Genomic DNA, 12,198 nt, shown 5'->3' with positions numbered 1-12,198 from the left:
TATCTAAAGGGCGGTGTGTCTGGCACTATCTACTGGGGGGTGTGTGTGGTACTATCTACAGGGGGGTGTGGGGCACTATCTACAGGGGGAGTGTGTGGCACTATCTACAGGGGGGTGTGTGTGGCGCTATCTACAGGGGGTGTGGAGTGCTATTTACAGGTGTTGTGTGTGGCGCTATCTACAGGGGGCTGTGTGTGGCGCTATCTACAGGGGAGGTGTGTGGCACTATCTACAGGGGGGTGTGTGGCACTATCTACAGGGGTGTGTGTGGCACTATGTACTGGGGTGTGTGTGGCGCTATGTACAGGCGGGTGTGTGTGGCGCTATCTACAGGGGGCTGTGTGTGGCGCTATCTGCAAGGGTGGGTGTGGCACTATCTACAGGGTGGGTGTGGCGCTATCTACATGGGATTGTGTGGTGCTATCTACATGGGGCAGTGTGTGGCACTATCTACAGGGGAGTGTGTGTGTGGCGCTATCTACAGGGGGTATGTTCGGCGCTAACTACAGGGGAGTGTGTGGCACTCTCTACAGGGGATTCCAGTCCAGGAGGAGACCCTGACCTCACTGTCCATATAGTGACCTCAGGGGCTACCTCTAGGAGAGGAATCCCCGGCCAGATTGTCGGCAACTCTCTGGCCGGGGATTCCGCTCCTGGATGGGTGAATGGCAGAGCAGGAAGCTGATACTTTCCTGCTCTGCCATAGTATTCAATTGTATCTGCATCCTGGGGACGCAGATACAATTGAATATGGCAGTGGCTGAGACACGTCTGGGACAGTAATTTGCCGGGACTGCCTCTGTAGATTCAGGACAGTCCCTGCAAATTCAGGACTGTTGCTAACTATGCCTCCGGTATAAGCTTTCTCCCCCTGCCCAGGTATACTCTCTCCTTCCTCTACCCCTCCCCATGTATAATTTCTCCCCTCCCTTCAGATATCATCACTTTTCACCCAATTATTACACCCCCCCCCCCATTATATAATGCCTCCTCCAGTGGAGGGATGTCACGATACCAGAATTTGGACTTCGGTACCGATGCTTTGTGTAGTATTGCGATTTCGATAACAAAGCGATACTTTGCCAACAGTAATAAAAAAACAAAACAGTTCTTCCATTTCTTATGTGAGGCGCGAGGTGTGATGTTAAATTTAACCTCCATGTGCCTCACATTAATAGTAATTAACCCCATCATGTTCATCAATTATAATGGGTTAATGTGTAAGGTACATGATGGGGTTAATTACTATTAATGTGAGGCACATGGAGGTTAAATTCATCGCACCTCATGCCCCACATTATTAAGTGAATGAAGTTTTTATTTTATTTTTTACAGGTACACATCATAAATGACGCCAAAAAATTGTTGTGCAGGTTATTACGGCCGCGCCAATACCAAATATGTGTATGTTTTATGTATTGAGACTTATTTTAATGTGTTTTGTAAAAAAGGTGTATGTGTATATTTTTTTTATTTAACATTACTTTATGTTTTTACTTTATTTTTTAAACATTAATGTACTGGTATATATCTATATACGGATAGTACACAGGCAGTTGTTAGGACAGACCTGAGTATGCCCTAACAGGAAATATGGTAGGACAGCCCTGGGGTCCTTCATTAGACCTTGGGCTGTCTGCCCATATATGGTATGTCCCTCAATCGCGTCACAGGGATTCCTGTGACGCGATCCAAGGGGCATCCCCCCTTCTTATTTTCCCCTGAATGCTGCAGTCAGCTTTGATCGCAGCATTCAGGGGAATAGCGGTGGAGATGAGAGGTTTCTTTGATCTCTGCCTTTATAGAGTGGGACTGCGGCTGTGTAATACAACCATTGCCCCGCCCCGCACGCGGTCAGCACGAGGTGATGCGGGCGGCGCTGCACTAATGAGCGGCGGTTCAGGCACTGAAGACAGAACATGTGGGGGTGTTTTGTAGTGCACCCGCCATGTTCTGTTTTCAGTGCCGCCACTCATTAGTGCAGCGCTGGCCGCATCACATAATCCTGGTGGCGCGCACATGTCAGGACTCCGGAGCGGGGCCGTAACTGTATTACACAGCCGCAGCTCCGCTGTCATGCATTCATGTATTACAATATTGAGCTGTGCGGCCGCACAGCTTAGTATCGAAATACATGAAATAACGGTATCGAACCGTTTGGGGGTGCACGGTATCGAAACCGTATCGAAGTTTTGATGCATCGTGCAACCCTACTCAAGTGCCATCCTCCCTCCATTATTATCTCCTTCCCACTCTAGCATCATTTCCCTCCCTACCCAATGCCATCTCCCTGCCCCATTATCATCTCCCTGCCCCCATTATCATCTCCCTGCCCCCATTATCATCTCCCTGCCCCCATTATCATCTCCCTGCCCCCATTATCATCTCCCTGCCCCCATTATCATCTAGCTCTACCCCCTCCCCATAGAAAGCAAAACTCTTCCCCACGTCTGTATTAGTTTACACTGCAGCATAGGATTGTATCACTATCAGCTCTACAACGGCTCTTTTCTCCTGTCCTGTGTAAACAGAGGGACAAGACAGGTTTATTGTCACATGTTACACAGGACGGGAGAGCAGAGCCGTAGAGCTGATACAATCCTATGCTGCGGTGTTAACATAATACAGAGGTGGGTAAGATATTTACTCTCTATGGGGGCAGGAGGAGATTTTTTCAGGAGGCTCCGGGCAGCAGCAGCCGGACACAGACATAACAGTATTCACTGTGTCTGAAGAAGAAGACGACGACGACTGCTGCTGCTGCTGGACGTATCCTCCGAGGCTGAGCTCATAACTCCCGCTGCTGTGATGTCTCCACCCCTTGTCTCCTCCGCACACGCTGTCACGCTGTTGTGGAGGAGGAGGGGCGGGCACATCTCACTCTCCAGCGGGCCCTTACGGTTTTATTCTGATGTAATGAACGGGCCCCTGCTTCGTGATGGGACCTGTTCCTTTCACCGAAATGAAATCGTAAGATCCACACTGCCGTGAGTATATTAATTCCAGCGGCAGAGTGCGGGCCCCTTTTTTTTAAATTTATGCCCGGGCCCCTCACTGCAGTACCCCCAGTACCCCCCTGATGGCGGCCCTGTGACTGCCTATCACATGGCTTTTGGAAGAGCCATCCCCATGCAGCAATGACACTGCACACTGGGCCTCCCTGATGATTGGGCTGATGGAAATGTCTATCAGGTGCTTGGAACAATTTTACAAACCACTGATCATTGTTTATCAGATCTTTTAAAAATTATTCTGTGTAAACTGATGGCAGATCGCACAGAAAGTGTCAGCATCTGCTGGCATGCGTCTAATGCGTATGGTCAGATTATCACCAAGCCAGAGGGAAAACAGCATAATGGCTAGTTCACACGCATAATTTTTTTAAATTTATTTTTTTAACACATTACTTATACAATGGGAAGATACAGATCACTTAGCCATTCACCTTCATTTAAAAGAAAGAACTACTGGAGCTCTGGGTATCTGGGAGAAAAAACACTATTTTCTGAAGCATTTGTGCCAGTTTTCTCAAAAATGTTTGTGTAATCCTGGCCAAAAACAGAAGCTAATAAGAAAACATGACTACTTGGCTCAAAAATGAAATAGATTAAATAAAGACAACCTTTTCTCTAGAGACACCTGTCCAGATAGACCAGGTCCACAAGAGTTTTTACGGTGATGCAGATCCCAAATCATTCATATATATACTCCCCAACATTGAAATTGCAACACCAAGAAGAGAAAGCCGTAAGGTTATGCAAATCAATGAAGTTGCAGGTGTCGCTAAGATCTGCAAATGATCACATTTTCAAGTACCTATCTCCAATCTGTGGGAGGGGAATAAAAGCCAGAGTGAAAGCAAAGTTTTTTTAACCACATGAAACCTCAAAAATCGGATCAGGTGGTGTGTGATTGTACGATGCCTCCTGTTCGTCAACGTGCCAGTTATGGCCACTTGTCACAAACTGAGAGGGACAGAATCTTTAAACTGAGAAACCTTGGTTGATCACTCCGGCAGATCACTACGTGCCTAGGCCAAGATGTCAGTATTGTTCATTGTTGTGTTTCCCGGAGGTTAAGAGAACAGCAACGAATGGGAATGACAGCAAAAGGTGCGCGGAGGCGAATCTCTGCACGGACGGATTGGAAGAATGGCGCGTAGTGATCCATTCTATACTGCAAGTGAAATTGGTTTTCAAATCCAAAACCTAGGGTGGCAACCGGTGTCGGCACAAACCTTTAAAATGTGTTTGCACGACATTGGGCTACGAGCCGGATGTCCAGCTACAGGTGCTCTATTGACCACATGCCACCGCCCTCAAAAGCTATCATGGTGCACAGCAAGTCGGCAATGGAGGCTGGAATGGAGGTCAGCAATGAGTCCCGCTTTTTTCTTGGACGCAATGATAGCTGGAGATTGGTCTGGAGACCACGTGGGCAACGCCATGAAGAGGCCTTCACAAGGGAACGTCACACCGGTTCTACTACCAGGATTATGTTATGGGGTGGCATAATGTACGGTAGCCAGACCCCTCTAGTCTTCATTTCAGGTACATTAACAGCTCGGCGTTACATTGATTTGGTAGTTGAACCAGTGGTACGGCCATTTCTCCAAAGTGTCCCAGAAGCCATTTTTTAACAGGTCAACGCTGGGCCGCATGTTGCTCGTGCTTGGGTGAGCTGCCTGCGTGGCCTAAACATGCTACCATGGCCTGGAGCATCTCCGAACTTGTCTCCCATCTAGCAAATCTCGGACATCATTGGTCGGCAATTGCAAAGGGAGCTGCCAGCAGCCAATCTTGATGATTTGCGTGCCCAAGTGGCATAACATTCCTCAGACAACCATTAATAACCTCATTGATAGCATGCCAAGGCGTATGTTTCTGCACGTGTCGCTCATACTCGATACTGAATAAATCAAGATGTTTGGAATATTATTTTTCCATTTTATCATTTTCATATCATTAACATCCTGCGATTTCCACAATTGCAAAACTTTTCCTTCTTCGTGTTTCAATTTAAATTATGAGGAGGGTATGTATATATATATGTGTATGTATATATATATATATATATATATTTATAATGAGAAAAATAATAAAGCTTCACAGCAACAGCAGTGGGTGCAGGCCTCCTAGGTTGAGGCTAGGAACCCTTGTTAATGAAATCCAAAAAAAGAAGAGGCAGCACTCCAAGGAAATTGGTGAAAAAAAAGTGGCTTGACAAAGATCCCATATAGACGGATCGAAACGTTGCCTGCCTGGGGTGAATAAACACACCACTTTTTTTTTTACCAATTTCCTTGGAGTGCTGCCTTCATTTTTTGGGATTTTATTATATATATATATATATATATATATATATATATATATTCATATATTCATGCTGCTCCTTTGCTCCAGCCACTGATTGACACTTTGCGCCTTATGCACAGTAATAGGGAGAAAAGTATTAAGACTGGAGGGTGGGAGCAGCATTGATATATGAATATACTTAGGGTAAGGCCACATGGAGCAACATTGACCATTAATTGGACAGTAACAGAGTGTGTAGTGACAAGTCACATAGACAGGGGAATGCTAAAGACCTGTTTACACAGGCCAATTATCGGGCAAATGTTCGTTCCCTGTAAACAGGGCAATTGTATCCTTCAGACTGCAAGAAATATCATCTTTGTTGGCAGCACATCCCCGGTGTAACCAGGTGGACCCTTACTCCCAGTTTTCAATTTATTCATACATTTTCAAGAGGATTAATATACAACGGCATGATGCAAACTTCCATGAAAAGATGATCCAGAATTTTTATTTCATAGGGAATACAAATATTTATTAAAACATACATGTCAGGATAGCTGTCAGGTCCTCTTTAGCCCATTGATGCAAAGTGTAATCCCCTGTTAGAGCATGTGAGGTGTGTCCAAAGGGCGAAGCGTTTCTTTTCTCTGTCCTAACAGTTTTTTTGGCGCTAATTTTGACGCAGAAACCGCATCAGAATCAGTGTCAAAAAACGGCCGAAACTGTCTCCCATTGATTTTAATGGGTGGCTGTGGTGTTTTTTTTCCGCGGCGGCTTTTAGCCGCTTGTGGAAAAAAAAAGTGGCATGCCCTTATTTGCCACAGTTCGGCCTCTTACCTCCCTTTGAAATCAATGGGAGGTAGAGAAAGCGTTTTTTGCCCGTGGCCCTCGATGGCCACGGGCGAAAACCGCAGCGAAAACCGCGGCAAAAAGGTGCAGGCAGGATTTTTTTCTGCCTGCAAATTCCTCCATGTAAAATAGGCCTTACACTGGATTTAAAAAATAATTTAAAACACGGGGGAAAAAAATACAGAACAAAAGAAAACGTTATGTACAATGTTATGTACAAAAAAATGTTACAAAAGAAAATACACGAAAAACAACGCTTCACACAACAACTTCAGCGAAAAAAAAAGTTATGGCTCCCAGAATGCAGTGAGGTAAAAATGAAACAATACGCTGCGTCATCAAGGACAAGCTGATATGTGTTATTAAGGGGTTAAATATAAACTCTTTCATATAGAGTAATCTGATGCCCCTAATGAGAAAATTCTATATAGATCTTCGTGTAATGGTAACATATGATCCACTTTTATGGAACTTAAGAGCTTTTATGATGCAAAGCAATAATGCAAAACCCCGCCCCACGTATACGGACAGCAGAAAATGTATACGTTTTTATAATCAGCCCCATATTCCCGTTTCTTAGCGCCCTATTATTCTCACTCGTAAAGTGTCACATTTCTTAAAATTAGTATATCAATATACTTCGACACATACTAACTGCAGAGCTGTTTTCTTCCTGTACCTCTCGTATGTGTGAGCGTCAGATATTGACTGAGGTATAACAGAAAAAGATCTTAAAATATACAGAGATGATCAATAGCACTGCCATTTATTGGTCTCCACCTTTAGTGATAATATGACCGTACATGACCCGTCTGTCACCACCAAATGGGAGGGAGACTCACAAACCAGGGAGGGTGCAGAATTAGACACTTTTCCCCACATCACAGCATTCCACATTCCTAGGGTATGTGAACTGAAACACTTGAGAATCTCCACTGTACAAATCCCAAGACACATAATCAAACATTTAATATAATTGTGTTGCTCAGCGCAGAAAAATAAATTTGACACATCCTAAGATCAAACGATTTGAACATATTGACTTACATTTGAAGTATATATCTTGTCTTCTAAACCTCTATTGTAATGAAACCCTCGGTAGCTAGGTATAGTTTAGTGTAGCATGCATTTTAGAAAACCGGTATCTACTGCAAATTATCACATTTTAAGAAACCTGCCAAAGCTCCGGTAAAAGAGGACTTTCACACCCTTAACCACAAGGGATGTCCTACTCAAGTCATCTTCAGCGCAATACTGTCATATAATACGATATGGGCCGTGAAAACGAGAGCCGATCAACAGAACAGCTCGTCGATCGGCGCTCGTTTGCTCCTTTCACAAGGAGATGTGCTGCCGACTAGCGGCCATTTTATTGCCTGCATATACGAGCAGATCAGCCGATGAGCGAGCGTTTGCTCGTTCAGCCGCTAATCGTTGCCTTGTTTACACAGTGCAATGATTGCTCGATCATTGGCCCGTGCAAAAGGACTTTTACCTCTGGCCTCCCTATCTGACATGACACTATTGAACAATTAATCGCAGGCATGTGAAAACTAGCATTAGGGTGGTTTCACATATGGAGTTTATAGGAAAAAAAACGCTGTGGTTTTTGTGGCAGTTTTCCTGGGGTTTTTTTTTTTTTGTCAAAAATGCTGCAGCCAGATGTTAGCTAAAAGTCAATAGTGAAATATAAAATGCACTACAAACAATGCTTTTTAGTTTGTGGGGTTTTTCTAGCTTTTTGATGCATTTTTTAGGTCAGTGACATTTTTTCAAACAGCAGGTATGGCATTTTTCTCCATGGGCTTCTTTATAGGACTTTATAGGTAAACATAGGCTGTGATGGAAGTCCTTACGGTGGCATCTATCCCCATAGACTATTATGGTATCCGTTAAATGGATACGTCATAAGGCGGGGTCGTGAGAGTTAATGACGTATCCGTTAAACCGATACCATCATAGTCTATGGGGACGGATGCCACTGTAAGGACATCTGTTTAACCTATCAGTCACCCAAAGACTATAATGGTATCCGTTTAAAGTATACGGCAAGAAAAGCTATTAACTCCCTGCGCGCAGCAATTTTTAGTTTTTCCATTTTAGTTTTTTCCTCCTCGCCTACCGAAATTCATAACTTTTTTATTTTTCCATCGTCATAGCCGTATGAGGGCTTTTTTTGAGGGACAAATTGTCGTTTTTATTGGCATCGTTTAATTTACCATATAGTGTACTGGGAAACTTAAAAAATATTTTGTGGTGGTGGAATGGAGAAAAACCAGCAACTCCTTCATTGTTTTTGGGTTTCATTGTTCATGCCGTTTACCAAGCAGTAAAAAAATGACATGATCAATATGATTCGGACAATACCAATTTAGCTGGAATAGTTTGCGGAGGCCATGTCGAATTTGCAAAGTGCCTCAGTGGACTAAACAGTGGAAACCCCCCACAAGTGATCCCATTTGGGAAACTACACCCCTCAAAGAAATTATTTAGGAGTATAGTGATTATTTTGACCGCACAGGTATTTTGCAGAAATTATTGGAAGTAGGTTGTGAAAATAAAAATCTTCATTTTTTCAACAAAATGTAGGTTTAGCTAATTTTTTTTCATTTCCATAAGAACTAAAGGTGAAAAAGCACCACAACATTTGTAGAGCAGTTTCTCCTGAGTACAACAATACCCCATATGTGGTCATAAACAGCTGTTTGAGTATATGGCAGGGCTCAGAACATAAAGAGCACCATGCAACATTTGAGGCTTACTATGGTGGTATTTGCTGGCTTGTGTCATGAAAGCAGAGACTCTGGGGTGTCAAAATATTAGAAACCCCAGAAAAGTGACCCCATTTTGGAAACTAAACCCCTAAACTAATTCATTTAGAGGTATAGTGAGAAATCTTAGATTGAAAAGTAACACCCTTCAAGGTATTCATCTAGGAGTACAGCAAAAATATAATAATTTGTGAAGTGACAGCCCTCTAGGTATTTTATCTAGAGGTAAAGTGAGAATTTTAAATTTGTAAAGTGGCACTCCTCTAGGTATTCATCTAGGGGTATAGTAAGAATTTTTAATTTGTGCAGTAACTGAGGACTACCTGGAAAACCCACTACAAACCTACCCACCATTCCATAAAATCCAGCCCAAAATATAAATCAAAGGCCTCAGCAAAGAAAGATTTGCTGAGACAACCAATTTCATCTGGATTTATTCTTCTCACCCAGTTTTGCAATCTGGATGAGATAGACACTCCCTTGGGTTCTTGGTATAGTGAGAATTTTTAGTTTTGTTTTAGGTTTTGTTTTTTACAAATTTTAAATGAGCAACGGGGCTGGTCAGTAAAAAAAAAGAAAAATTATTTGTCATGGCCAATAAGGGAGACCAAAAAGGTGGATAAAGAATAAATACAATTAAAAATCCAAGGAGGTATGATATATTTTGAAACATTGTTTCATGCACAGGCCGGGCTTTGCGGGACATGTCTTACATTGGTATGTGGTGTCCTTACAAATGCCACGCTTGGCGCACACACAACATTTTTTGGGGGGCTTCTGGTTTTTTTTTCAGGTGCGGATTTCTGTGGGGAAATGCTGGCCAGGAATTATCCTGCTGACAGAAGGACCAGATGAACTGCCCTCCCCTTCCTGGTCAGCAAATATCAGGGCCTTGATAACTTCTTCCTGAAATTGCAGGAACATATCCCTACTGCCAGCATATCTGCAGAGGACAAAGGCATTTTATAAAGCCATCTGTGTAAGATGGACATAAAGCTTTTTATACCACCCCTTGTCTTGCGCATGGCGCTGTATGGTTTTATGACCTGGTCAGACAGGTCAACGCCACCCATGTATTTATTTTACTGCTGTACACAAAATGGTTTGGGGACTTGGGTGGTGGATCCGCGTACAGGGACAAGGCTGCAGCTGCTGTCATGAATGCTGGTCAGTATAAGGATATGACTTTTATCCTTATATTTCAGGAGCAGCAGATCGTCGCTCTGCTCTCTCCTAATTTCAGTGTCTGACCCAGCAAAGTTTTGGGGAGGCCTTTCTGATTTGGAATGTGGATCTGGACGAGAGAACTTTTAACAATGGGACACTGTTGTAAAAGTTGTCCAGATATGAATGATATCCTTTGCCGAGCAAAGGATGAACAAGATCCCATACGATCTTTCCATTAATTCCTAGGAAGGCGGGGGGGGGGGGGGGGCATTCTGGGGGATCAGTATGGGAGTCTTTCCCCTCATAAACTCTAAACAAGTGGATGTAACCGGTGGTACTTTCACATAACTTATAAAGTTTAATTCCATACCGGGCTTTTTTGTTGGGTAGATACTGCCTGAAATGCAGTCTACCCTTGAAGCTCACTAATGACTCATCTACTGCAATATTTTGTTGGGGGGTATAAACTTTGTGAGTAGTGGGCTATTACAGGTCTAATTTTATGGAGCCTATCGAAACTTGGGACCTGTGGGGGTGGGCAGTGACTGTTGTCATTGTAGTGCAGGAACTTCAGGACAGCATCAAACTGTGTCCTGCTCATAATTGATAATTGTGCGCTACCGGGGGGTATTCTATAAAATATCAGGGTACCAATAGTCTCTAATAGTTGGCTTTTTGACAAGACCAAAGCTTAAAAATAGGCCCCGAAATTTCCCTTACTCTACTGCGTTTGTGGGGGTCCAATTTTGGCCTCTCACGTAAACAAGTCAGGGTTCTGGGATATGAACTGACCTGCATATATGTTGGTCTGCTGGACCATTAAATTTAAAAGGGTGTCAGAAAAGAAAAGTTTAAAATAATCTATGGGGCTGAACCCTGTACTATCAACTTGAATGCCTGAGGTGGCTGTAAATTCAGGCAGCTGGGGGGTATAATTGTCCGCAGCTATCTATGTCAGCTCGGGCAGAGCAGGACCTATGGCTCTTCTGCACTGACGGGGGGGGGGGGGGTGCAGCAGACTCAGTCGCTGGATACAGACGATGATGAGAGCACGAACTGCTCTTCACCTTCGCTTGCGCAGTCCGTATCGGAGCAGAGCATTTCATATGCTTCCTCAGCTGTGAAAGCTCTCCTGGTCATATTGGGGGATTTTACAAGTATAAACTAAAATGACTACGCTAATTTTCTTGGAATTTATTTTTTTACCTTTTTTTTTTTAACAAGTCAGCAACGACAACGGACTGGCGACCAGTGACCCTGCTGTACTTGATAAGTTAGGATACCCTACCTACAGGGAAATCCTAATCCTCGGGCAGTGGGCAATCTAGGGGCACAGCAGGGCGATGGCGACCGGGTACTGTGACAGGTGATGTGACAGTTGGTGGCTGGGCACAGGTCACAGAAGGGCACTTTGGGTGGATGAATCAGATGACCAGTGGGCACGAAAGGTGGTAATCACTGGTTAGTGGGCAGAAATTGGGCAGATCTGAGGGTTTTATACGTTCTATACTTCACTATTCTTCACTAAGACCGACAAGCTCTCACACATGACAGAGCTTGTCAGAGCTGGTGATGCCTGTGAATCCTGCCTCTTGTACTGTGATTGGCCAATCAATACTGACTGGCCAATCACAGCTCTTGACGACACGGGACCATTCTGATCCCATGTCGGTGAGTCCTGCCCGGCAACTGCAGTAACAGTTGCCATCAGGACGCTGTCACCGTGTCACTTAACACGGTCACAGTGTATGCCCGATTGTGGTAAAGCACTTGCAAACTGGACGTACAGTCATGCCCATTGGCGGGAAGGGGTTAAACAAGGTATTTAACTTTTCACTACACTGTATCAATCGCGAACTAGATTCTGGAGATGGGACGCTGATCCAGGGATTTATTCTGATTTCCATATTTGGAGTCAGGGAGGAATTTTTCCCCTAATGAGGTAATTGGCATCAACCTCATGGGGGGGGGGGGGGGGTTGCCTTCCTCTGGATTAACAGGGTAGGATTATAGGTTAAACTTGATGGACCTGTGTTTTATTCAATCTTATCAACTATGTAACTATGTAATTTGGACCATTTTGTCAGGTCCATTACATAAAATCAAATGTAAAA

The sequence above is a fragment of the Rhinoderma darwinii genome, chromosome 4 (genome assembly GCF_050947455.1).
Source record: "Rhinoderma darwinii isolate aRhiDar2 chromosome 4, aRhiDar2.hap1, whole genome shotgun sequence".
NCBI lineage: Eukaryota > Metazoa > Chordata > Amphibia > Anura > Rhinodermatidae > Rhinoderma > Rhinoderma darwinii.
The sequence above is the reverse complement of the archived record's forward strand: the minus strand, read 5'-3'. Positions refer to the sequence as shown.